Source organism: Hippopotamus amphibius, chromosome 9 (genome assembly GCF_030028045.1).
Source record: "Hippopotamus amphibius kiboko isolate mHipAmp2 chromosome 9, mHipAmp2.hap2, whole genome shotgun sequence".
Taxonomy (NCBI): domain Eukaryota; kingdom Metazoa; phylum Chordata; class Mammalia; order Artiodactyla; family Hippopotamidae; genus Hippopotamus; species Hippopotamus amphibius.
The window spans coordinates 38,399,290-38,403,439 of NC_080194.1; the positions used below are offsets into that span (position 1 = coordinate 38,399,290).

The following is a 4,150-nucleotide window of genomic DNA, read 5'->3' on the forward strand; positions in this document are numbered from 1 at the left end:
ATTGAGAATTAATCTTCTATGACTTAGAACCAACCTGTATCATAGCACTATCACATTTTATCATAACCTCTATATTTTCACGTTCATTTCATCATCACTCTGAGGGCATGGTAAACACTCAGGATGAGAAAGAAAATAATGATGAAAAGGAGAGCAAATGAAGAAGATAAGAAAGACAAATGTTAGTTTTCTGTTTGTTCCTTGCTTTCACACAGCAGTGGGTTTGCGTTATAAGAGTAATCATGTCCTCTAATATGTCTGCATAGTATCCAAAATCCAAAATACCACCAACTGAAATGACAACACCTGAAAAGACTAAGTTAATGTGATCTTAGTCATGACAATGGTAGAGAAGACAGTAGTGTAAATGGTGATTGAAATTGCAATGGTATTTTTGTGACAACTTATTTAATTTCTCCAATAAAAATGTATTGTGTCTACTGTGTTACACTTACAAAGATTTATATATTCATTTATGCAAAAATACATATATCAATGTGACTGAGGAGGATATAAGCTAGTGATGACACAGTCCATTCAAATAATGAGACATATTTATGGAACAAATATTTATTGAGAGCCTATTATGTGTCAGGTGCTATGATAAGAATACAGTACGCCTGACTCACCATTTAGCAGGGATGGGAGAGAAAGATCATTCCTTCAATCATTATGTATATGTAAATTATGATGGATGATGAAAAGCATACACACAGAGCTCTGCGTTCAGAAAACAAGTGAGTTTATCTAATCTGAAAAAATCTTCCTCAAGAAGGTGAGGATTGAGCTGAAATTCAAGATGAGTAGGAACAGCGAGAGAAGGACAGGTTGATACATTCCCATTAGGAAGAGACCAGACAACCCATAACTGGAGGAAGTACAGACACTTGAGGAACTAAAGAAGGGTATCTATGTATATTAGGAATATGTACCACTCAATCAACACTAAATATATTGCAAGAATATGTAAATACTTAAAAACATACAACAGACATTAAACTGAGTGCCAATGGTAGGAACTGGAAAACAATAGGCAAGAGAGTTAGGAATGAAGACAAAATAAAACAAGAATTAGAGCAATAATTATTGTATGCAATAAACTTAAACTCAAGTCTTTGCACCTGAGACTAAAATGAGGAAATAAAAGAATTATCATTACTCTCAGAGGTTAAAGATACATAACACTATTTGAGTCATAGAGGGTCATTGATCTCAAAAACAGGTGGAAAAGTACAAGGATTTAAAAAAATCAAACTTTATCTGCAATTCTGGAGTCGGATGGAACATGAACGTTTTAAAGAGTTTCTCTCATAAACTTAAAACTTTAAAGTATCTCCAGAGTTTGTCACCCCAGTTTCTGTGATGCCAAAGTTCTTCTCTTTTTTGGTTTTTTGTTTTCAATAAGTATTTTACTTTTTAATTAATTTTTATTGGAGTATAGTCAATTTACAATATTGTGTTAGTTTCTGCTGTACAGAAAAGTGAATCAGCTAAAGTTTTTCTGATAGAGAGGGCCTATCCACCCCCACCGACTGGCTATGTGTAGGGTCATGGTGGTGGGAAGTGGCCCATGTTTTCATATGTTTAAAAAAGGCACACAGTTCATCTCTCCCTGAACTCCTGAGTCACTTGATCCAGGTCCATCAAAGCCCTGATTGTTTCTTAATTACCTGATGCATTGATCTTGTCAACACGAGTAAATAATAAACTTTTAGAAGAAAAATGTATCAAAAAACTACTTGCTGATTAATCAATTGAGGTACTCCAGCCCGTCTCAATTTCCATCCCAATATCTAAACATCATAGGTCTCAGAAGAGATTTCCCAACTTCCAAACACTCAGGATAACTTCGTTTGCTTTCTCTTCATTGTCCCCACCAGGTAAATGTTCTGGCTTTACGGGGCTCCACCCCATAGGGGAAGGTCACCCTGGCCCCTGAGGTCCAACTAATGAGAGCTATACTCAAGTGGGGCCAATGTGATTGGGGCTTAGAATTTTACACAGGTGCTCCCGGATCTGTTTGGTCTTGCCTCCATAGACAATGGGGTCCAGTGCAGGAGGAAATAGCAAGTAGAGATTGGCAAGGATGACCTTGGCAGCGGAGGCTGTGGTTGGGCCAAAACGCTGCATGATCACAGAAAGAAAGCCTGGTCCATAGAAAAAAGAGGATGACACAGACGTGAGCTGTACATGTACTGCCTGCTTTAGCACGTGCCTCAGGTGAAGGAAAATGAATCACGGTCCTCATAATTTGCCCGTAAGAGTAGGCAATAAAGGCCATATCCCCCACACCAAGAAAGATCGCCACAGTAAAGGCATAGAGGTTATCCACGGTGGTGGCCCCACAGGCCAGCTTCACCACTACCGTATGCTCACAGTAGGTGTAGGCAAGAGTGTGGGACCCACAGTAGGGCAGGCGACGGGCCAGGCTTGGAAAGGAGATGGTCAAACCCACACCTCGCAGCACCACTATCCCTCCAATCTTGGCAACAACTTCAGGGGTAAGAATGATTGCATAACGCAGTGGGTTACAGATGGCCACAAAGGGGTCCAGGGCCATGGCCACCAGCACTCCTGACTCCACAGCAGAGAATGCATGGATGAAGAACATCTGGGAAAGACAGGAGTAGAAGCTGATGGCTGTAGCACCAAACCAGAAAATCACCAGCATCTTGGGCACAGTGGAGAGGGAGAGAACCAGGTCAGCAAAGGAAAGCATGGCAAGAAAGAAAAACATGGGCTGGTGAAGGCTCCGTTCTGTCCGGATGAGAAAAAGCAGGACACCATTCCCAGTCACTGCCAGTAAGAACATGAAGCAAAAGGGAAGTGAGATCCAAATATGAACAGCAGTCAGTTCTGGAATGCCAGCCAAGAAGAAAGTATGTGGAAAGAGACAAGAATTACTACAAAGAATCATGGTGATCATCTCAGTAGAACAAAATGCCCCTGCAAAGAAAGGCAGGCAGGTTAAATTCAATGATATGGAGGTTAGGAGCTCAGGATATATGGTCTCACTAACTCCACTATCACCATCACTCTTCCCCCATTGCTCTTAGAAAACAGTCAAAAATAATTTTCAATTTAGTCAATATTTCTGCAAGATTTTTAAACACAGAAGAGACAAGTCAGCTTGGTCTGGTGGGAAATGCATTAGATAAGAAAATCAGAAACCAGGTCCCATAATTATATATCCTACTGTATCTGTGACTGGAGCAATTCACATAACCAGATTTAAGAGGATGCTCAGGAACTGTTGCAAGTGAAACTCCTTCCCATCATGCTTATTTTCCCAAGTCTTGAATGCTGGTGCTTGATTTAATCAGCATAGACCTCACATAGTCCCCTCGTCTTATACCACTACCCTTCATCTGAAACTGCCCAAAATCCTAACATCTGGAAAATTCCTTAATTTGGAGACATTCTACTCCTCCAAATCCCACTTGAATTCCAGGTTACAGAATAAATGGTCCCTGATGACTCCATCACTGATTAGGTTCTTCCTTGGATTATTCCCCAATCATTTCACAAATGCATAGCTTGTTTCTCTCCTCAATATGTCAATAGACACCTCATTTCACCACCTCCTGTATCTCCCTCTCCTTCAAGGTGGTGTTGTACAGGGGCAGACACAAAGTTCAGAGTGTGGTTACCTGGAAAAAACAAAAGCATTTTTAATAATAATCACATGAAAATCAAAGAATTTTATATCACAGCCACATTGTTGAGAACAGGAAAGAAAATGATCAGATATTTCCTCCAGATCCATTTTTCATGTAATCACATAAAGTGTACCAATTTATACGTATCCCCAACATGTACTATGCCCAAACCATCATTTTGTAGGTTAGAAAACTGAGGTCTAGAAAGAAGTAAATGGCCCCAGGTCCCAGAGTTATTAGTGGCAGAATCAGACAAGAACTCAAATTCACTGATCCCTGAGCTTGTAGGTTTATCATCCTGTCTTCGTGTTAACAGTGACTGCTGCGGGGCCAAGGAAGAACACTCAGGGCCCTGTGCCCAAAAGTGAGTAGTAGAGGAATCAAATAGCACGGCAGATAAAGAATGATTTAGGGATGACGTGCCTCTCCAGCATCCTCCAATATCTCTAGTACCACAATCCTCTCACGTGAAAGAAAAACACAAGGACACA

General features: G+C 40.4%; 1 pseudogene; it reads right to left on the bottom strand.

Annotated features, from left to right (window-relative positions):
* Positions 1-1,962: 1,962 nt before the first annotated feature.
* Positions 1,963-2,917, bottom strand: LOC130860786 (olfactory receptor 52E4-like; annotated as a pseudogene).
* Positions 2,918-4,150: the final 1,233 nt, after the last annotated feature.